The sequence below is a fragment of the Schistocerca piceifrons genome, chromosome 1 (assembly GCF_021461385.2).
Source record: "Schistocerca piceifrons isolate TAMUIC-IGC-003096 chromosome 1, iqSchPice1.1, whole genome shotgun sequence".
NCBI classification, from domain to species: Eukaryota; Metazoa; Arthropoda; class Insecta; order Orthoptera; family Acrididae; genus Schistocerca; species Schistocerca piceifrons.
The window spans coordinates 314,099,383-314,123,833 of NC_060138.1; positions in this window are offsets into that span (position 1 = coordinate 314,099,383).

Genomic DNA, 24,451 nt, shown 5'->3' on the forward strand with positions numbered 1-24,451 from the left:
CGTGGCCCTACCCTGCAAATGGTTCAAATGGCTCTGAGCACTATGCGACTTAACTTCTGAGGTCATCAGTCGCCTAGAACTTAGAACTAATTAAACCTAACTAACCTAAGGACATCACACACATCCATGCCCGAGGCAGGATTCGAACCTGCGACCGTAGCTGTCCCGCGGTTCCGGACTGAGCGCATAGAACCGCTAGACCACCGCGGCCGGCCCTACCCTTCATTCGATCCCTTTGAAACCCTACATTTCAGCAGGATAATGCACGACCGCATGTTGCAGGACTTGTGTGGGCCTTTCTGGATACAGAAAATGTTCGACTGCTGCCCTGTCCAGCACATTCTCCAAATCCCTCACCATTGAAAACGTGTGGTCAATGGTGGCCGAGCAACTTGCTTGTCACAATACTCCAGTCACTACTCTTGAGGAACTGTTGTATCGTGTTGAAGCTGCATGGGCAGCTGTACCTGTACACGCCAGCCTAGCTCTGTTTGACTCAATGCCCAGGCGTATCAAGACCGTTATTACGGCCGAGGTTGTTGTTCTGCGTACAGATTTCTCAGGATCTATGCACCCAAATTGGATGAAAATGTAATCAAAAAATGTTCAAATGTTTGTGAAATCTGGGACTTAACTGCTAAGGTCATCAGTCCCTAAGCTTACACACTACTTAACCTAAATTATCCTAAGGACAAACACACACACCCACGCCCGAGGGAGGACTCGAACCTCCGCCGGGACCAGCCGCGCAGTCGATGACTGCAGCGCCTTAGACAAGTGTAATCACATGCCAGTTCTAGTATAATATATTTGTCCAATGAATACCCGTTCATCATCTTCATTTCTTCTTGGTGCAGCAATTTTAATGGCCAGTGGTGTAATTAAGCACTTCTGCAGCAAAGGATTCTATCAGGTTGAGTAAATCTTTTATATTTCCTGATGAGCCATCTCCCAGAGCTGTCAAAGAGCCCACAGTTATGGCTGGACGATTATAGTTTCGTCTGGCCATAACAGGGAAGATATCACTATGGCTCAACATAAAATTACACATGAGGTCTAAATTAATTTACACGTATCTATTATTCTGAAAAAGCAGCATTTAAACAAGTACTGATGGTGCTCTGTCTAAACAGCAATGGAAGTAACATGAACTAAACAGGATGCTTTCAACCAACATTCAGTATTTAAACATTCGTTCATAAACATTACGAAAATTACGTCACTTTGTTTAAATTGCTGCTTCGAACCATGGACGTATAGAAAGGGAAAAAAAAGATCTCTGACCAAGGGAAACAAAAAGACTTTACGAATCATCTCTGCGTAAGATTTACAAAATATCTTACCACAGCTACTCCCATTTTTATTTGAAAATTATACAATGTTTGTCAGAGTAGCGGATATGTAAATATCGAATGGGTGCAATCGCCCATTTGAGCGTTAGACTAGTTAGAGGTACTGATGAATAAATATCATACCAAAGAACACTGCATACGAGGTCTGTCAAGGTCTGCATCCACCTCCTCAATCCGCGGAACCGATCTTTCTACTGCTGAATGTGTTCGCACTCATCTCTTTCTTTGTTCTCGTGAAAAGAACTCGAAAATACACTACTGTGGCCCACCCACGTGTTGACTAAAAGAGCAGTGTAACACAGTGAGCTGGATTCACTTTCACACATGTCTCTGGAGACCCCATTCAGCAGTAAATGTGTGAGTGGAACGATTGTATTGTGGTAATGAAACGAAGCTAGGACCCACGTTCAACATTAATATATCCTTATCTCTGAAATTTAGAAATAGCGGGGACGATACATAACGATTGGGAAACGATCTCGGTATTTTTGGAGTATAATAAATTACTTTGATTGCATACTGGATCAGGACGAAAAATCTGTTGGTTTACGTGAAACTGGAACTGACACAAATGAAATGTTATTTTCGTTGTGCTGGTACATAATGCATAACAAGCGCCACATCGATCTCTGGAGTAGTTTTGTTAGCGCTTTTTCGAAGAGTTGAGGTGCCTTCCGCCTTACATGTAGGGTGTCACAGTGACGTGGAGCTTGAGGCTGAACTAGTCTGTATTGTGGTAATGAAATGAAACTAGGACCCACGTTCAACATTAATATATCCTTATCTTTGAAATTTAGAAGTTGCTACAGGTGAGCCACCGACTACCATTTGCCGGCCGAAGTGGCCGCGCGGTTCTGGCGCTGCAGTCTGGAACCGCGAGACCGCTACGGTCGCAGGTTCGAATCCTGCCTCGGGCATGGATGTGTGTGATGTCCTTAGGTTAGTTAGGTTTAACCAGTTCTAAGTACTAGGGGACTAATGACCTCAGCAGTTGAGTCCCATAGTGCTCAGAGCCATTTGAACCATTTTTGACTGCCATTGTCTGACTTACGGCTACAGGGAAACATAATTTGTGGAATTATGATACTTTTCAAACATAAATTAACAAGTAGACAAAGAGCTCGTTAGTATTTAGGAAGAGGTAGTTTCCCATAATGAACGAACGGTTTCGAAGAAGAACTTTCCTTTTAGCATAGGAGAAGAGTGGCTGCCAAAGTGCACTATGTGATCAAAAGTATCCGGACACCCTCGAAAACATACGTTTTTCATATTAGGTGCTGCCACCTACTGCCAGGTACATATCAGCGACCTCAGTAGTCCTAGACATCGTCAGAGAGTAAAACGTGGCGCTCCACGGAACTCATAGACTTCGAACGTGGTCAGCTGATTGGGTGTCACTTGTGTTAAATGTCTGTGTGCGAGATTTCCACACTCCTAAACAACCATTGTTACCGATGTGATAGTGAAGTCGAAACGTCAAGAGACACGTACAGCACATAAGCGTACAGGCCGACCTCGTCTGTTGACTGACAGGGACCGCCGAGTGTTGAAGGGGATCCTAATGTGTACTAGGCAGACATCTATCCAGACTGCATCAGGATCCACTGCAAGTACTATGACAGACAGTCGGGAGGTATGAAAACTGGGATTTCATGGTCGAGCCTCTGCTCATAAGCCACCCATCACGCCGGTAAATGCCAAACGACGCTTCGCTTGGTGTAAAGAGCGTAAACATTCGACGATTGAACAGTGGAAAATCGTTGCGTGGACTGCCGAATCACGGTACACAATGTGGCGATTCGATGGCAGGTTGTGAATGCCCGATGGACGTCATCTGCCAGCGTGTGTTGTGCCAAGAGTAAAATTCGTAGGCGCTGGTGTTGTAGTGTGGTCATGTTTTTCATGGAGAGGGCTTACACTATCACAGCATAGGCCTACATTGATGTTTTAAGCACCTTCTTGCTTCCCACTGTTGCAGTGCAATTCGGGGATGGAGATTGCATCTTTCAACACGATCGAGCACATGTTCATAATGCACGGCCTGTGGCGAAGAGATTATTCGACAAAAATATCTATGTAATGGACTAGCCTGTACCGAGTCCTGACCTGAATCTTATGGAACACCTTTGGGATGTTTTGGAACGCCGTCTTCGTACCAGACCTCACCGACCGACATCGATACCTCTCCTCAGTGCAGCACTCCGTGATGAATGGGCTGGCATTCTCCAAGAAACCTTACAGCACCTCATTACATGTATGCCTGCGAGAGTGGAAGGTGTCATCAAGGCTAAGGTTGGGCCAACACCATATTGACTTCCAGCATTACGGAGGGGAGGTTGCCACGAACTTATCACATAGTGTAGCTGTTACGTATTTGGTTGGTGCATAAGTTCGTAGCACTTTCCAGTTATTTAATAAACGCAATAGATACATATATCAGAAACTTTTGTCATCAGTTATATATTCTCTCTCGTTCACTATTTACAAAGTCTTTCAACACTGGGGAAACTTTTAGATTCTGTGACTGTAGAAATCACATGTTTTTGAGACGAAGAACACATCGAACCATGTTCGGAGCGCATTTTCATTGTATTTGACTTGTTGAAAGTATCTTATTTAATTCAGTTACTGGGACAGTAAACATATCAAATACCTCGAGGAAGTATTGTATTCATTTTGTTTATACAAGAAAAATTGAAGGAGATTAGATCGTCTCTCAGAAGAATAACCTACAAATTGTACATGAGCTCTCATATGGGATTTGGTGTTGGTTTTGGTGGCACAAGGAAGGTGCACAACGACAGAAGCCTCGTGATTCTAGTCAGGATCGCCGAATGAGGTATTTCTGATGGTACAGTGATCCCCTGATTATAATCGTATAGAGCAAAGTATGTGTGATTTATGGATAAAAGTTTTATCCGTGGGGAGCACTGCTTTTGGATTTGCATTTATTTATTTTTACAGCTCTCATGCAATATGTGACTTTTTTTTAAGAAGCTATCAGTTTGTCTACTGGGCTGCTGTTGGTCTTCTCCTTTTCGTTTATTTTGGTAAATTACTGCCAACGTCCCCCTTAAATTGTTTTGCGTGTTGTAATCGTTGTGTGGCAGTACTGTTACTTGGTTTTAACCCTCCTTCTAGGCCTAAGTTACGTACGTCTGAATGCCTTAGCAGATGTAGCACAAAATTTTCCCTTCTTCTGATTAGGATTTCTATAGGCTATTATTCCCGGTATTTCCGTTAATCCCTCTCAATTTGTATCTTTATGTAGCCATCTAGATTTATGTAATCGTTCCCAGCATCCCGTTTCCAATACATTCAATTCCATCTCTTGATTTATTATAGTTCACAATTAACGTTGACCCAATGTTATGCCACATACTCGTACATACATCAGCCCAGAAAATCTTCGACAATACATTACACCCGGCGGAGTTTCGAGTCCTCCCTCGGGCATGGGTGTGTGTGTTTGTCCTTAGGATAATTTAGGTTAAGTAGTGTGGAAGCTTAGGGACTGTTGACCTTAGCAGTTGTCCCATAAGATTTCACACACATTTGAACATTTGAACAATACATTAAAAACGTATAGAAAAGCTAAGCTGGTTGTTTTAATGCTTCAGGTGCTCTGTTTAGACTCCACCAACTTGTTTAACGTGCAGAAAGTTTCTACAACCAAGTAAAACTGTCAGGATAGTCTTTTTTTAGAGATATTCAACTCACGTATCACTTTACCTTGCTTATCGGATACGTCGTCAAAGCGTTGAACTTTCACTTGGATTTCTGCACTTCTTCGTTTTGTGGTAGGTTCGTGTTGATAATACCAAGCCTTGTGGTGCGTGACGATTTTTTCCAAAACAAAACTGTCCGCATATTGCTTTACAATCAAGTCGTGGCAGGCGTCAATGTGTCGCTCTTTCTGTTCGGGAGTTAAGGCGTGCGGAACAAACTTCGCATAGATCTTTCTCTTCTTCAGAACATTTCAGAGCACGTCTTGATCTAGAGAATTTCCACCACTGCGATTTGTGACACAACAACGTTGACACACTACGGTCGTACTTACGACTACTTAACACTGACTGCTCGGAACTGATTGGTTGAGAGCCCATCTCTCGTTTACAGTTGATAGTTCAATCTGACTCCGTAGTTACTCGGCTGACGTCGCTTGTACGACAGGAATAAAATCAGTCTCGAAGCATTTTGACTGGGCGATGTACAATATCAGTAACATCTTCCCCAGTGCCATATGAGTATTTGATATCAATGAAGCTCCATTATGGAAGAAGCCTTCTATGTTTACAAATTCTTTTCGATCAGATGGGATATGTCGCTACTAACCTTCTCACAAGTATGTTTCCGCTGCCCTTTTATTTCTCCTCCAAATTTTTATATTACTCACTCCATTGTTTCTGCAATGTTCAAACGACGTCGATGACATGTTCAGTGCGTCACTCATCTTAAAAGTAAGTTGTCGTTCATGAGCTTCCATTTTTGTAAGTACCATTTGCTTTTATGTACATGTTGTAGATATATCTCACTGCACATTAACCCTCATCACCTCAGGATTTCGAGTATCTGTGGCAGAGCGGAGTCGGTCATCCGCGTTTTTGTTAACGCTATCGTTCAGTCCACCTGCCTCGATAGGATTCTTGCCAATGTCGCTTCACTCTGTAGTAGCAGATACGTGCTAGGCAGTGTAAAGCAGCATTGATGAAACCACCACCTAATACCTACCACACAGAGGCCGCGTATCTCTAGTTGAAACTCAGTTCCTGAAAGTTCATGATTAAAAAATCGGGCGTTCGGGACAGCCTGCCTGCAGAAAAGCGCTTAAAATTAGAGTAACTCTGCTTCTTATTCTTATTGAAACACATGAAATGGCTATCTAGTCCGTATTTAATACGGTAAAACGTTATCATTCAAAGTTCACTGTCTGTATAACAAATCTTCACTCGAAAGGCAGCCAGAATTTTACTAAGTTCGATCCGACAAATTTTCACGTTCTACCAGTCACAGACCCACAGCTATTCGCGAGCTATTCGGTCGTTTCAGTGGTCTTCTTAGAGGTGCTCGCCAAAATATTCCGTACAGAGCACGAAACACACCACGCGGAGTTGTTACTACGAATTGCTGAATGTAGTCGACAACGATACAGAACTTCTAAAGAAGGTTATAAAAGATGACGAAACATAGGTATACGGGTATAACGTCGAAACCAAGGCTAGTCGTCCCAGTGGAAACCGTCTCAAGAGCCAAGACAGAAAATTATTCGACAAGTGAGATCACATGTGAAGGTTCTTCTCTCCTTTTTCATCAATTACAATCGGATAGGGTATCATGAGTTCCTGCCTTATGGCTGTATGTTCAATGAGGAGTGCTATCTGGAAATTATGCACCGTCCGCGTGAAGAAATGCGAAGAAAACGGTCAGAACTGTTGCAAAACCGTTCTTGGAAATGAACGATAATGCTCCCGCTCAGATTTCAATGCTTGTTCGAGACTTATTGTTGTTGTTGTTGTTGTTGTGGTCTTCAGTCCTGAGACTGGTTTGATGCAGCTCTCCATGCTACTCTATCCTGTGCAAGCTTTTTCATCTCCCAGTACCTACTGCAACCTACATCCTTCTGAATCTGCTTAGTGTATTCATCTCTTGGTCTCCCTCTACGATTTTTACCCTCCACGCTGCCCTCCAATACTAAATTGGTGATCCCTTGATGCCTCAGAACATGTCCTACCAACCGATCCCTTCTTCTGGTCAAGTTGTGCCACAAACTTCTCTTCTCCCCAATTCTATTCAATACTTCCTCATTAGTTATGTGATCTACCCATCTAATCTTCAGCATTCTTCTGTAGCACCACATTTCGAAAGCTTCTATTCTCTTCTTGTCCAAACTATTTATCGTCCATGTTTCACTTCCATACATGGCTACACTCCATACGAATACTTTCAGAAATGACTTCCTGACACTTAAATCTATACTGGATGTTAACAAATTTCTCTTCTTCAGAAACGCTTTCCTTGCCATTGCCAGCCTACATTTTATATCCTCTCTACTTCGACCATCATCAGTTATTTTGCTCCCCAAATAGCAAAACTCCTTTACTACTTTAAGTGCCTCATTTCCTAATCTAATTCCCTCAGCATCACCCGACTTAATTAGACTACATTCCATTATCCTTGTTTTGCTTTTGTTGATGTTCATCTTATATCCTCCTTTCAAGACACTGTCTATTCCATTCAACTGCTCTTCCAAGTCCTTTGCTGTCTCTGACAGAATTACAATGTCATCGGCGAACCTCAAAGTTTTTATTTCTTCTCCATGAATTTTAATACCTACTCCGAATTTTTCTTTTGTTTCCTTTACTGCTTGCTCAATATACAGATTGAACAACATCGGGGAGAGGCTACAACCCTGTCTTACTCCCTTCCCAACCACTGCTTCCCTTTCATGTCCCTCGACTCTTATAACTGCCATCTGGTTTCTGTACAAATTGTAAATAGCCTTTCGCTCCCTGTATTTTACCCCTGACACCTTTAGAATTTGAAAGAGAGTATTCCAGTCAACATTGTCAAAAGCTTTCTCTAAGTCTACAAATGCTAGAAACGTAGGTTTGCCTTTCCTTAATCTTTCTTCTAAGATAAGTCGTAAGGTCAGTATTGCCTCACGTGTTCCAGTGTTTCTACGGAATCCAAACTGATCTTCCCCGAGGTTGGCTTCTACTAGTTTTTCCATTCGTCTGTAAAGAATTCGTGTTAGTATTTTGCAGCTGTGACTTATTAAGCTGATAGTTCGGTAATTTTCACATCTGTCAACACCTGCTTTCTTTGGGATTGGAATTATTATATTCTTCTTGAAGTCTGTGGGTATTTCGCCTGTTTCATACATCTTGCTCACCAGATGGTAGAGTTTTGTCAGGACTGGCTCTCCCACGGCCGTCAGTAGTTCCAATGGAATATTGTCTACTCCGGGGGCCTTGTTTCGACTCAGGTCTTTCAGTGCTCTGTCAAACTCTTCACGCAGTATCATATCTCCCATTTCATCTTCATCTACATCCTCTTCCATTTCCATAATATTGTCCTCAAGTACATTGCCCTTGTATAGACCCTCTATATACTCCTTCCACCTTTCTGCTTTCCCTTCTTTGCTTAGAACTGGGTTTCCATCTGAGGTCTTGATATTCATACAAGTCGTTCTCTTATCTCCAAAGGTCTCTTTAATTTTCCTGTAGGCGGTATCTATCTTACCCCTAGTGAGATAGGCCTCTACATCCTTACATTTGTCCTCTAGCCATCCCTGCTTAGCCATTTTGCACTTCCTGTCGATCTCATTTTTGAGACGTTTGTATTCCTTTTTGCCTGTTTCACTTACTGCATTTTTATATTTTCTCCTTTCATCAATTAAATTCAATATTTCTTCTGTTACCCAAGGATTTCTACTAGCCCTCGTCTTTTTACCTACTTGATCCTCTGCTGCCTTCACTACTTCATCCCTCAAAGCTACCCATTCTTCTTCTACTGTATTTATTTCCCCCATTCCTGTCAATTGCTCCCTTATGCTCTCCCTGAATCTCTGTACAACCTCTGGTTTTTTTAGTTTATCCAGGTCCCATCTCCTTAAATTCCCACCTTTTTGCAGTTTCTTCAGTTTTAATCTACAGGTCATAACCAATAGATTGTGGTCAGAGTCCACATCTGCCCCTGGAAATGCCTTAAAATTTAAAACCTGGTTCCTAAATCTCTGTCTTACCATTATATAATCTATCTGATACCTTTTAGTATCGCCAGGGTTCTTCCATGTATACAACCTTCTTTCATGATTCTTAAACCAAGTGTTAGTTATGATTATGTTGTGCTCTGTGCAAAATTCGACCAGGCGGCTTCCTCTTTCATTTCTGTCCCCCAATCCATATTCACCTACTATGTTTCCTTCTCTCCCTTTTCCTACACTCGAATTCCAGTCACCCATGACTATTAAATTTTCATCTCCCTTCACAATCTGAATAATTTCTTTTATTTCATCATACATTTCTTCAATTTCTTCGTCATCTGCAGAGCTAGTTGGCATATAAACTTGTACTACTGTAGTAGGCGTGGGCTTCGTATCTATCTTGGCCACAATAATGCGTTCACTATGCTGTTTGTAGTAGCTTACCCGCATTCCTATTTTCCTATTCATTATTAAACCTACTCCTGCATTACCCCTATTTGATTTTGTGTTTATAACCCTGTAGTCACCTGACCAGAAGTCTTGTTCCTCCTGCCACCGAACTTCACTAATTCCCACTATATCTAACTTCAACCTATCCATTTCCCTTTTTAAATTTTCTAACCTACCTGCCCGATTAAGGGATCTGACATTCCACGCTCCGATCCGTAGAACGCCAGTTTTCTTTCTCCTGATAACGACATCCTCTTGAGTAGTCCCCGCCCGGAGATCCGAATGGGGGACTATTTTACCTCCGGAATATTTTACCCAAGAGGACGCCATCATCATGTTATCATACAGTAAAGCTGCATGCCCTCGGGAAGAATTACGGCTGTAGTTTCCCCTTGCTTTCAGCCGTTCGCAGTACCAGCACAGCAAGGCCGTTTTGGTTATTGTTACAAGGCCAGATCAGTCAATCATCCAGACTGTTGCCCTTGCAACTACTGAAAAGGCTGCTGCCCCTCTTCAGGAACCACACGTTTGTCTGGCCTCTCAACAGATACTCCTCCGTTGTGGTTGCACCTACGGTACGGCTATCTGTATCGCTGAGGCACGCAAGCCTCCCCACCAACGGCAAGGTCCATGGTTCATGGGGGGGGAGACTTATTGCCAAACAACAAAACCTTTACGTTGCCTCAGCCACCGTATCCGACGAAAGTACCCCCCCCCCCCCCCCCACAGTAACTTCTTTCTATTCTCGTGGCTGAAGAGAGGAAGGAAGTCGTTTCGCCACCACTGATGACATGAAAAGAGAATCGCTGAAAAAGATGATCATCATATCGAAAAATGAGTTGCAGAAGTGCTTCTTGCTTCTAAGACTGGAAAAAGCGCTGGTACAAGTCTGATGTATGTGGCGGGGATTACTTTCAAGGGGGCTTAGTTCATTTTGTAAAAGATTCTTTAGGAAAAACCAAGATTCCCGTTACTTTTTTTATCACACCTAGAACGACGTAAGAACAGAATAAAACTTGTTATATATTACACTGGAATTATTTTACAATCACATGATAAAGACGCGAGTTATGACTCGGAAATAACCGGACTTCTTCGAAACTAACAAAATGTATGCAACTGTGACAGCATACTTTATAAATAATAAAATATAGTTGCTGGTCTGTGACAGGTACTATATACGTGAATAAAATGCAGTTACTCGTCTTTTCTGGCAACGCAGTGTTGGAACTGTACATTTACTGTTTTTGCCTCCTACTACCATTTCATTCGCAAATTCCTTTCACCTGGTTTCCGCCATTCCGATTTACCTTATTTGCACATACTAATGCAAATGAGGAGTCACAGACTTAAGCTATGAAGTAAAATTGCAGCAGCACCGGACTGCAGCACGATTCTAAATGAAGCAAAGCCCTGCAGCCCTCGTGGTGCGGCTGCTTCGGGCGCCGTTTCCACCCTCTTCCTGGTGATGCAGCGTCCATCGTTACAGCCGCCTTCCACGTCGTTAAACAGCCGCCTCGTAAACATTCGTGAATGCTTCTGCGCTCGCCTTGATTACTGATTGGAATTAGCTCCGGCTACCGCCCCATCGAACCGTTCGTTTACATGTACATGCTCCATCCTTGGCTTTATTTTCTTTACCTTCTTTCATCATGCACGTGCAAACGTGGTTCGCCACATGGGTGGATTTCCTTTTTCGAATGCTGGTGTCTAAATGTCATATTCGCAACAGAAATGACCGCATAAAACATCGAATCGTTTGTTACTGTAGCGGTGCATGAGGACACCAAAAAACACACTGAGAGAACGGCCAATACTGAAGCAATGACACTTGAAAAAAAAAAAAATCTCGAATTCATGGTATTACTGTTCAGTGCAAGAAGATTCTGCCTCCTGAGTGGTCAGCTCGTCTGACTGCCGTTCAGAGGGCTCGGGTTCGATTCCCAGACGGGTCGGAGATTTTCTCCACTCGCAAATTGGGTGTTGTGTAGTCCTCATTGTCATTTCAACATCATCGACACGCAATTCGCCCAGTGTGGCGTGAACTGAGAAGAGTTGCAGTTCGGCGGCCACATTTCCTCAGGTGAGGGCTCCCGGTCATCAGTGCCATACGTTCATTTCACAGTAAGAATACGGGCTGCACTACTTGTTCATCAATAGCCTAAGAAAATCCTTATGATCCGTAAGACGACACTGCAGTCACATAAGGTAGTTCATTCAGATGACTGGTCAAGTGATTACTGACGGGAAATTTTTCCTTCGAGAGAGTTACTTTAATAGGAACTGTTTCGATGCGGGCCGATTCTCATTCAAAGCATTAATACGATGGCCACACGAACAGCTCTCAGTAGACATAAGGTAAGTGCTGGTAAGTATTTCAGTGATAACTAAGTATCTTGAGAAAAAGGAACATGCACACACACACACACACACACACACACACACACACACACACAAACGCGCAAGGGCACGCTCGCGATCGAGCACGCACACACACACGAACCTACAAAGCTTGATTTTTGACGACAGTGGATGACAGTGACGCAGGCATGAATTAAAATAGCTGGAGTCCCCCGCTATGAACCAAGGTATTTCGGAGTTTTTCCTCAGTTACCAAACAAATGATCCACTTTGTAGCTGAGAGGTCCCAAGCAGAGGCCCTGGTTCCGTTCGCGGAACTGCCACGAATATTTCTTGGTGGGGGGGACTAGAATAGGGCGCACTTAGCCTCATGACGTGGATTAAGCGGGTACTTAAATGACAAGCCGCGACTCCAAGGTATGGGAAACTGATAACTAATATTCACATGTGGATGCCATCAGCCCCACTCTCAGCCTTCTGGGATATTTAACTGAAAAGAACAGATCTTATTCTACAACTATCCGCCACACTCACTGGAATAGGGGATGGAAGGAAAAGAAAGTGATTTAAATAACACTGCGGCTTTTTCTGAGTTGAACCAACTCAAACCACATCTATATCTACATCTATATCTACATACATACTCCGAAATTCACCGTACTGTGGGTGGTGGAGGGCAGTCTGTACCTCTACCACTCATTTCTTTTCCTGTTCGGCTCGCAAGCAGACGGAGGGTAATACGACTGTCTGCATGCTTCTGTCTGAACCCCAATTTCTTGTATCTTTACTTCGTCGTCCTTACGCGAAGTACATGTCATGGGCAGTAGAATCATGGTAAAATCGGCTTCAAATTCCGGTTCTTAAATTCTTTCTCACCTTCCCTCCAGGGATTCCTATTTGAGTCCCCGAAGCATCTCCGCAGTACTTGCGTGTTATTCGAACCTGCTGGCAACAAATCTAGCACCCCGCCTCTGAACTGCTTCAGCCATTAAGCCAACCTGGTGCGGATCCCAAACATTCGAGCAATACTCAAGGATTGGTCGCACTAATGTCATATACGTGGTCTGCTTTACAGGTGAACCACGCATTCCAAAATTCTCTCAGTGAATCGAACTGGACCATTCGGCCTCCCTAGTACCATTTTTACCTGCTCGTTTCATGTCATATCGCTTTGTAACGTTACGCACAGATATTTAAATGACGTGACGGTGTCAAGCAGGACCCTATTAATGCTGTATCCGAATGTTACGGGTTTGTTTTTCTACTCATCCGCGTTAACATAATTTTTCTACATTTAGAGCCAGTTGCCATTCATCGCTAAAAATTTGGTGTAAGTCATCTTGTATTTCACTCAATTGAGACACCTTACCGTACACAGCAGCATCATCAGCCAACAACAGCAATTTCTGTCCACCCTGTCCGCCTGATCATCTTTGTATATAGAAATGTTTAAAGAAACGCTATAGAAACAGCACTCCAACCGTTTCCCTTTGTGCAGTAATAGGTTTATCGCAAATGTGATCAGCAGACAGTTCGCAAGCAACGCAGAGACAATGCACTTCAGGACTTACATCTGCGTTTAATACGAAATGTTTTCACCCGACATTACTCAGAGTAAAATCAAACATAACTGTAGCTATTTCTAGCCACAATATGACGATAAGGCTTAAATTCAGCCAGCGTCGACTGTTCCTCTAAAAACTCTGAGGGTTCCCACAACCATCGATAAGATCCAACTCCTTCATTGCCATGCCGAGGGAAGTGATACACTGGTAAGATAAGGGAATCACGAGGGGGAGAAACAATTCTTAATACTCCGTCCGGCCATCTAAATTTTTGGTTACCCTTCGTTTCCCTAAATTTCCTAAGGTAATTTCGTGGTTGATTACCCTGGAAAGGGCGCATCGTAACGAATTCGTGTACAGTCCTAGCTTGTGGTCCGTTCCGAATCACCTCGTCGTCGAAGTGACATTAAAGCATCGGTATAAGAACCTGTCCACCACTGAATGTCATTTTTTCAGGATGCTTGCCACATCCTGAGAAATAATGGTACTCCATAGTAATGAACACTATTTCCTCTTTCAAGTACTTTCCTGTAGCACTGACGGCAAAGTGGGATGTAGTGCACACTGTTTAAAGAAGTAAAGGTACAAAATTAAATTTTAAAATAAGCGAAATATTTACCTTTTGGCGCTGAGTTGGTAATAAAGACCTCATTTTGTCTACGGTAATATGAGCTTTTAACACGTTATTGATGGCTCCAAAATACATGCTTTCAAGTACACTACTGGAGTAGGAACAGCATCTTTGATTAATAATGAAAATGTACTCTGTTCCGGGTTCTAATCCCACCACCGCTTACGTTTTTGATTAATAATCAACATTGGCCATCGAAGACTTCCGGAATAAGAAGTCACCCTCATCCTGCCAACGGCCTTGTTAAAGAGGGCGGAGGAACGGACAAAGGTTGAGGGCACTCTCTTGTCGTACGGGTGGGAAACTGTCACTAAAGGCAGAAGAACCAGCAATGATCAGCGACAACAGGATGCAGAAGGCATGGAAACACTGCATTAAAGACACGTAACGTATATCCACAGGACATGTCGTCTGTAATTGAGAAAGTGTCATGATGTTCTCTCCATTGACAAAATATTAGGGAATAGTTCCCCATTCGGATTTCCGGGAGGGGGCTGCCAAGGGGGAGGTAACCATGAGATAAAGATTGAATAATCAAGGAAAGGATAACGTTCTAAGACTCGGGGCATGGAATGTCAGAAGCTTGAACTTGGTAGGGAAATTAGGAAATCTGGAAAAGGAAATGCAGAGGCTCAATATAGATATGGTAGGGGTCAGTGGAGTGAAATGGAAGGAAGACAATGATTTTTGGTAAAATGAATATAGGTTAATATCAACAATAGCAGAAAATGGTATGAATGGAGCAAAAAAATGATGTAAGAAGAGTAGGATTCGCTATGAATAGGAAGGCAGGGCAGAGAGTGTGTTACTGTGAACAGTTCAGTGATAGGGTTGTTTCTATCAGAATCGACAGTAAACCAACACCGACAACGATAGATCCGGTACACACGCCGACGTCGCAAGCTGAAGACAAAGAGATGGAGAATGTATATGAGGATATTGAACGGGTACTGGAGTAAGTGAATGGAGATGAAAATTTAATACTCGTGGGGAAGTGCAATGCAGCTGGGGAAGTAGTAGAAGAAAAGATTACAGGAGAACATGGGCATGGAGCAAACAATGAGAGAGGAGAAAGACTAATTGAGTTCAGTAATAAATTTCAAGTAGTAATAGCGAATACCCTGTTCAAGAATCACAAGAGCAGGAGGTATACTCGGAAAAGGCCGGGTGATACGGGAAGATTTCAATTATATTATTTCATGGTCAGACATAGATTCTGAAATATGATACTGGATTTTAAGGTGTACCCAGGAGAAAATATAGACTCAGATCACAATATAGTAGCAATGAAGAGTAGGCTGAAGCTTAAGACATTAGTCAGGAAGAATCAATATGTGAAGAAGTGCGGTACGGAAGTACTAAGGAATGACCAGATACGCTTGAAGATCTCTAAGGTTATAGATAGAGCAATAAGGAATAACTCAGTAGGCAGTACAGTTGAAGGAGAGTGGACATCTCTAAAAGGGGACATCACAGATGTTGGAAAGAAAATAATAGGTACAAAGAAGGTAAAAGCGAAGAAATCATGGGTAACAGAAGAAACACTTCAATTGATAGAAGAAAGGAGGAAGTAAAAAAATGTTCCGGGAAACTCAGGAATACAGAAATGCAAGTCGCTGAGGACTGAAATAAAAATAAAGTACAGGGAATCTAAGACGAAATGACTGCAGTAAAATTATAAAGATACCGGTATCGAAAAAGAAATGATTTTCGGAAGGACAGATTCAGCATACAGGAAAGTCAAAACAACCTTCGTTGACAGTAACAACAAGGGTGGTAACGCTAACTCCAGAGGATAGAGCGGACCGGTGGGAAGAATACATTGAAAGTCTCTGTATGGGGGAAGATTTGTCTGCTGCGATAGAAGAAACAGGAGTCGATTTAGAAGAGATAGGGATACAGTATTACAATCAGGAATTAAAAGAGCTTTGGAGGACTTAAGATCAAATAACGTAGAAAGGATAGATAACATTCCATCACAATTTCTGAAATCATTAGCGGAAGTGGCAACAAAACGACTATTCACAATGCTGTGAAGAATGTATTTTTCGGAAACATACCATCCACACAACACGGAAGACTGTTAGAGCTGACAAGTGCAGGAGTTATCGTCCAATCAACTCAAGAGCTCATGCATACAAGTTGCTAACAATAATAATATACAGAAGACTGCAAAACAAAATTGAGGATGTGCTTGACGATGATCAGTTTAGCTTTAGAAAAGGTAAAGGCATGAGAAAGGCAATTCTGACGTTGCGGTTGATAATGGAAGAATAAAGAAAAGTCAAGATACGTTCATAGGATTTGTCGACCTGGAAAAAGCGTTCGAAAATGTACAGTGGTGCAAGATGTTCGAAATTCTGAGAAAAATACTGGTAAGCTATCGGGAGAATATGGATTGAGTAAATCGAAGAAAGACGAAAGTAATGAGAAGCTGCAGAAATGAGAACAGCGACAAACCTAACATCAGGACTGATGGTCACGAAGTAGATGAAGCTAATGAATTCTGCTACCTAAGCTGTAAAATAGCCTATGACAGACGGAGCAAGGAGGACATCAAAAGCATACTAGCAATGGCGGAAATGGCGTACTTGACCAAGAGAAGTCTACTAGTATCCAACATAGTCCTTACTTTGAGAAAGAGATTTCTGAGAATGAACGTCTGGAGTACAGCTTTGTATGGTAGTGAAACACGGACTGTGTAAAACCGGAATAGAAAAGAATCTAAGCATTTGAGGTGTGGTGCTACAAACGAGTGTGGAAAATTAGGTCGACAGATAAGAAAAGGAATGAGGAGGTTCTATGCTAAATCGGAGAGGAAAGGAATATGTGTAAAACACTGGACAGGATGTTAGCACATCTGTTAAGACATGAGGGAATGACTTCCACGGTACTAGAGGGAGCTGTAGAGGGTAAAAACTGCAGAGGAAGACAGAGATTGGAATACATTCAGCAAATAATTGAGAACGGCGGTTGCTACTCTGAGATGAAGAGGTTGGCACAGGAGAGGAATTCCTGGCGGGCAGCACCAAACCAGTCAGAAGACATGATCCAAAAACAAAAAGGAAAGAGTACACACACTGCGTTATAATGCACAATTTGCTCTCTGTTTTCAGTGTGCTGAGAATTACTTGTCCTCTGAGTGCTGTTTCTCCTCACCCCAAAAAACAAGAGGTAATGCATCAGTAAAAGTCACTTCTCTGCCATCTGACTCGCCTCCGTAGCCGAATTCACTAACGCGCGCCTGTGTGGTGGGGCCCAATTTGGAGGAAGAGCGTTGGAATCATGATGTTAGAAGAAACATTCATCATCGGTATCTAGTTGGCGAGGAGAAATGTGGGTGTTGAGCAACTAATCACCAGACTTCGTACCAATGTCTAGATTAAACTGAAGACTTCGGCTGTAAACAACGATAAGAGGAAAGTCGGCTGTTTTGAGATACTGTGCAATGAAGTTTCAATAAAACGTAACAAATAAGATATTTCAAGCAGACGAAGGTGATCTTTTATCGACATATGTCATTATTTTCAAATGCATGTTCAGTAACGACGTATTTTTGAATTGGTAAACTCCACTCAAGAATTTAATCCTGAGAATTCGTCAGTGCATTTTGTTTACTTGCCAACTAAGTGCGCTTGGGGTGGATGAGCATTGACCTACGACTGTTTAGCTGCTGGGCGAGCTCACGAAGCTATACTGCGAGACCTTTCAAAAAGACGAATATAAAACTTCCAACTTGTTTCAGTTTTTTAAACTTAGATTTGAATTAATAATCTTTGAAATAGTAAAGTACAACAGCCTCAAAATTAGTTTATGACTGAATACAGTTAAAAATTTTAGGAAGCTCCTTAGTAAAGCACGTAAAGAATGAGAAGAATGGACCTTAACATTCCTACCATCACCCTGTCACGTAAATTAACGTAAACAATGGTAAAAGACGCAACTTAGAACTGCTTATTTGCTGAAAAAAAATTCAAATTTACCTGATTAGTAATAAAATTGAAGCTAACTTGCGTCCAAAAACAAATTCAAGAGCTGCAGTTATCCACATTGTTCTCAGATTCGTGCCAATCGTCCCTGGAAGGAATTTTTTTGCCACGAATACTGCATGCATTGCTACTACTGGCAGCCACGTTTTTGGCACTTTTCACTGTTTACTTGCATACATCCTAACAAAGTTGCCATGAGCGAGAATCTTAATCTGTCTCTCATTGTGAGCGTAGGAAAAAAAAAAGAAGTTTTGACGGTTAAAGATCCGTGGGTGTCTCCCACCCTCCAACGACTCATTAATGTTTAGACGTAGGATAACCGCTTCATCCGTGTTTAGATTAAAATCATCAGAATTATGTAACATCAGCTAGGACTGTAAAGTAGTTATTAATTCCGATTAAACTCATTGCAGTCATCTGGAAACTGAGTTTTATGATTGTACAACTGCAGACGTTTACATTACGTTTTATTATTCAGTTTTAATGTGTAAGTAGGCTGTTTAGGTTTTTATATTGGTAACGCTACGTAGCGCTCTGTACGAAAACCACTAGCTATGCTGTGTGCAGTCTATGCCTGGTTTGCATTGTTGAAATATTCCCTATTGTAGTGTTGAACAGTTGGATGTGAACAGCGCGTAGGGTTGCGCTGTTGGAGGTGAGCCGCCAGCAGTGGTGGATGTGGGAAGAGAGATGGCGGAGTTTTGAGAGCGGATGATCTAGACGGTTGTCCATCAGAGACAGTAAATTTGTAAGACTGGATGTCATGAACTGATATATATATTATGACTTGTGAACACTATTAAGGTAAATACATTGTTTGTTCTCTATCAAAATCTTTCATTTGCTAAGTACGCCCATCAGCAGTTAGTGCATTCAGTAGTTTGAATCTTTTATTCAGCTGGCAGTAGTGGCGCTAAGTTCTAGGGGATTGTTGACCTCAGATATTACGTCCAATAGTGCTCAGAGCCATAGCTGTATTGCAGTAGTTCGAGTAATGAAGATTTTTGTGAGGTAAGTGAGTCATGAAAGGTATAGGTTATTGTTAGTCGGGGCCATTCTTTTGTAGGTATTTTTGAAAGTCAGACTGCATTGCGCTAAAAATATTGTGTGTCAGTTTAAGCACAGTCATTTATAATTTTTCTAAATGGACGTTTCAAATGTTCACAGACTTTCTGTTTTTGTATATCTATAACCTGAAAAACTGAGACAACATATTCCAAATTAGCACCACCTCCCGGATAATAGCTGCAGATCCGTAAAATACTGGTCCGTGTTGGTAGTTACAACCTCATTAAACCGTATTTTTCCCTGCAGCTCTGCATTGTCTTACAGATTTTAAATTTTGAGTATCAAATTGGTTCAAATGACTCTGAGCACTATGGGACGTAATATCTGAGGTCAACAATCCCCTAGAACTTACAGCTACTTAAACCTAACTAACCTAAGGACATCACACACATCCATGCCCGAGGCAGGATTCGAACCTGTGCCTGGAACCGCTCGGCCACCCCGGCCGGCGCGATTTTGGTGATCGAATTGCGTTAATTTTTTTTTCTTTTTACGTTTTGGTTTCCTGTTTATTTATGAGAAACAGCTCTCACAAGTATGTTCCGTTTGTACAACTTACACATACAGTAATTAACCAAAGCATTATTATCACTGCACATCCCGAGACAGAATGCCGACCAGTAGTGTTGCAGGCACGTGACGCAGTAAGGGAAGTATAATAGACAGGATGGCCAGAGACATGGGTGCTGCTGGGTAGGTTGTGGTCATAAATAAAAGTGAAGAAAAAATACGTTTCCTTACGGTTTTTACGATTTAATTAGCATTGTAGTTAGCCAACCAAGCCACTGTGCTCACAACTCCAAGCGATCCACCAGAGGTGGTGTCGCAATACGTGTTCTTCTTTTAGTTTCGTCAAACAGAACACGAGAGCAGTACAAAAATTGGACCTGTCACGGCAGTAAGGGTCGCACCCGACCAAAGACGAGCAGTCTCATGCGCTGCCATCTACTCTTTGACAACAACTGACACCAACTGTGTTAATTGTGGAGCAGAGGTGGATGAGGATTTTTTTCTAGCGATGAGACGGGTCGCAAATTGGGAATTTCACCGATGTAAGCGATTTTGACTAAGGGCAGACTGTTTTTGCGCTGCACCTGCCAACGAACATCTCAGAAACGATGAAGCTGGTTAGCTGTTCGCCTACTGCTGCACGAGCACATGTGAAAAGGGACGGGAAGGAAAATGAAACCATGAGTGGTTTACGGACGTCTACGCCACATCACAGGTTGGAGGTTTGCCTATTTTGTAGGGGATAGTTGCTGGCGATCCGTGGAAGATGTGGTCACAGAGAAGAGTGTTGCAATAGATGCAAATCTACATCCACATAGATACTCCGCAAGCCACCGTACGGTGTGTGGCGGAGGGTGCCCTATGCCACTACTTGTCATTTCCTTTCGTTCCACTCGTAAACAGAACGAGGGAAAAATGACTACCTGAACGCCCCCACATGAGCACTAATTTCTCGTATCCTATCATCGTGGTCCTTAGGTGCAATGTATGTTGACGGCAGCAGAATCGTTCGGCAGTCAACTTCAGATGACATTTCTCTAAAGTTTTTCAATAGCGTTTCTCGAAAAGAACGTCGTCTGCTGTCCAGGGATTCCCATTCGAGTTCCTGAAGCATCTCCGTAACACTTACGTGTTGTTAGAACCTACCGGTAACAAATCTAGCAGCCCGACTGCTTCGATGTCTTCCTTCAATACGATCTGATACGGATCCAAAACACCAGAGCAGTACTCAAGAATAGGTCGCACAAGCGTCCTGTATACGATCTCCTTTACAGGTGAACCACTCTTTCCTAAAATTCTCTCAATGGATCGAAGTCGACCATTCGCCTTCCCTACCACAGTTCTCAAGTACTTGTTCCATTTCATATAGCTTTGCAACGCTACGTCCACATATTTAAACGACTTGACTCCGTCAAGCTGGACACCAGTAATTTGAATCCTAACGTTCCAGGTTTCATATTCCTATCCATCAACACTAATTTACATATTCACATAATTAGGGCTAGCTGCCATTCATCACACTAACTGGAAATTTTGTCTAAGTCGTCTTGTATCTCCCTACAGTCACTCGACTTCGAGACCGTACCGTACACCACGGCATCATCATACACAACCGCAGATTGCTGTCAACCCTGTCAGCCAAATCATTTACGTATATACAGAAGAACAGCGGTCTTACCACAATTCCCTGGGGCACTCAGACGATATCCTTGTCTCCGAAGATCACTCGCTCTAGAGGACAATAGACTGGGTTCTATTATTTAAGAAATTATTGAGGCACTCTCATGTCTGTGAAGATGTTCCATACGCTCGTACCTTCTTCGACAGCGTGTAATGGGGCATTGTTTCGAATGCTTTCCGGAAATCTAGGAATATGGAATCTGCCTACTGCCCTTCATCCATAGTTCTCAGTACATCATTTGAGAAAGGGGCAAGCTGAGTTTCGCACGAGCGATGCTTTCTAAAACCATACTAATTCGTGGGCATAAGCTTCTCATTCTGAAGAAAGTTTATTATATTCGATCTAAGAATATGTTCAATGATTCTGCAGCAAACAGAAGTTAGGGATATTGGTCTGCCGCAGGCAAGGTTGCCTCCTCAATTCGGCAGATAATCAGAGTGCGCGTTGCCTTTCTTTCCAGCCCTGAACGCTATCGGCATCAGGAGCTCAATAGCGCGCCTAACATTGGAGTTCCTAATAACTAGTAAACCCCTCCCCCCACGTGCCTGCTCGGTCACTGCTGAAGGAGAGGCCACCTGTCCACTCACAGTGTGAATGGGCGAGCCCAGGAGGCCAGTCTCCACATTGGTCCTCCGCCTCGAGTGTCGCAATCGCGTTACCATGCCCTCTCATCCTGCTGTGTAGGTAGATCCACAGCGTCGGGTGCCTTGGAAGCAGTGCCCGTAGGCAAAACAAGCGACACTTGAGGTGACCCATGCGACGCGCCAGATTCTCCGCCACTGCTACACCCCAAGGCAGCAGACTGAAGGTGACTGACCGTAGCCAAAAGCACATTCAGCTGTTCGCTTACTTCGAGAAGTACCTCCTGCGTCCGCACACAGTATGCACACATCTACATGTATACTCCGCTAGCCACTCGTGTATCGCGAGAGGGAAAAACGACTGTCTCAACGCCTCAGTACGAGCTCTAATTTCCTTTATGTTTGAATGGTGATCATTGCGCGATTGGAAAGTTGGTGGTAATAATACACGCTCTACAGCCTCTGCGAAGATCGGAGTTTGGAATTTAGTGAGCAGCCATTTCCGTTTAGTGCGTCGTTGGTCTGCAAGTGTGACCCACTTCTAACTTTCTATGAGATCTGCAACGTTCTCGCGATGGTTAAATGTACCAGTCACAAATCTTGCCGCTCTTCTTTGTACCTTCTCAATCTCTTCAATCAGACCCAACTGATAAGGGTCCCATACAGACGAACAATACTCTAAGACTGAACGAACTAACATATTGTAAGCAATTTCCTTTGTTCAAGGACTGCATCGATTCAGGATTCTACCAATAAACCGCAATCTAGAGTTCGCCTTACCTGTTATTTGTGTAATCTGATCGTGTCATTTGAAATCATTTCGAATAGTCACACCGAGGTACTTGACGAATGTTACCGCTTCCAAAGACTGGGCATTTATTTTTTACTCGTACATTAAAGGGGATTTTCTCCTTGTTATACCCAGTAGGTTACACTTGCTGATATTGAGAGATAACTGCCAGTCATTACATCAAGCATTTATTTTCTGCAAACCCTCACTCATTTGTTCACAATTTTCGTGTGATACTACTTTCCTGTAGACTACACCATCTTCGGCAATCAGTCTAATGTCGCTGTCAGTACCATAGACCAGATCGTTTAAGTAAATCTAAAAAGCAGCGGACCTATTACGCTGCCCCGGGGCACACCTGGTGTCACCCTTGTTTCTGCTGAAGTCTCCCAATTCAGAACGACATACTGCTCTCTGTCTGTTAGACATACTGCTCTCTGTCCAACCTCATATGTCATCGGATAGACCGTAAGCGCGCGATTTTTGGAGCAAGCGACAGTACGGAACTGAGTCGAACGCCTTTCGAAAACCGAGGAATATGGCATCAACCTGGGAGCCAGTATCTAGAGCCTGTTGTATATCATGCACAAAGAGGGCCAGCTGTGTCTTGCATGACCGCTGTTTCCTAAAACCGTGCTGGTTTCTGCAGATGAGCTTCTCAGAGTCTAGAAACATCATTATGTCTGAACACAAAATATGATCCATGACTCTACAATAAATCGATGTCACTTAAATTGACCATTCTAGCAAGACTAACTCAAAAAGTAAACTATAAAAACAGACATTTCTAGGTATGCAACTTCCTACCCTCCGGTTGTGTCACTAATGGGCGTTGATGCATTAATGAACTACGTAGGTGGCTGCTGAGTGCGCAACTATTGCGCTACAGACCGAGTGAATTTACACGAACAAGAACGTGAGTCTAAACCTCTTAAACAAAGAAACACGCATGCATTTAATATACTACGATGGAAACATGGGAAAAGATAAATACTTAACTTGCCGCTTTGTAGCTGTACTCGTATATCAGTCGAACCTGGAGCCTGAGTCTTTGGGAGCACAGCGTCCACCGCACATTGTTGAACGTAAGACTTGGCGGTGGACGACCCTTACTTGTGATTACGTAGGATTTCCCGGCGTAATAAGTCTTGAAAATCTCTTCGGGTTTGCTGCCGGATCCTAAAATCAACTTGACTCGATATTTCGGCGATCCAGCTGTTCGCCATCTTCAGGAAAATGCTGCTTATGCTGATGAGTCCCGCTGAGAACTGACGCCAGGTTGCCAATCGACGTCCTATATAGGCCACCGTTCAGTACACGGCGCATGCGCCGCCCATCACGGTTTCTGCCTTCCAAATCAGGGAGGTGGCGCCGCCCTTAGTGAAACACTGCTGGCAACGATATATCGCAATCAAGGCCGCACCGAAGAACGTTCAGTTTTGATGCGAAATAATACAGGATTCCAGGTTTTGCTAAGAGGAAACCCATTGACTCTGTTGATTAAATTATCAGTCAACCTAATTTCAATCGCCTCTTTATACACACTGTTCCAAAAACCTGAAATTTTGGCCACCACAACAGTTTCCTCAAATTTAATTTTGTGTCCCTTATTTGGGCAGTGTTCTGCTACCGCCGATTTTTCCGGCTGTTGTAGCCTCGGATGTCGGCGATGTTCCACACACCTGTCTTGCACTGTGCGAATAGAACGGCCGACGTAAGCTTTCCCACATTGACATGGAATTTTGTAGACCCCGGGTTTCCTAAGCCC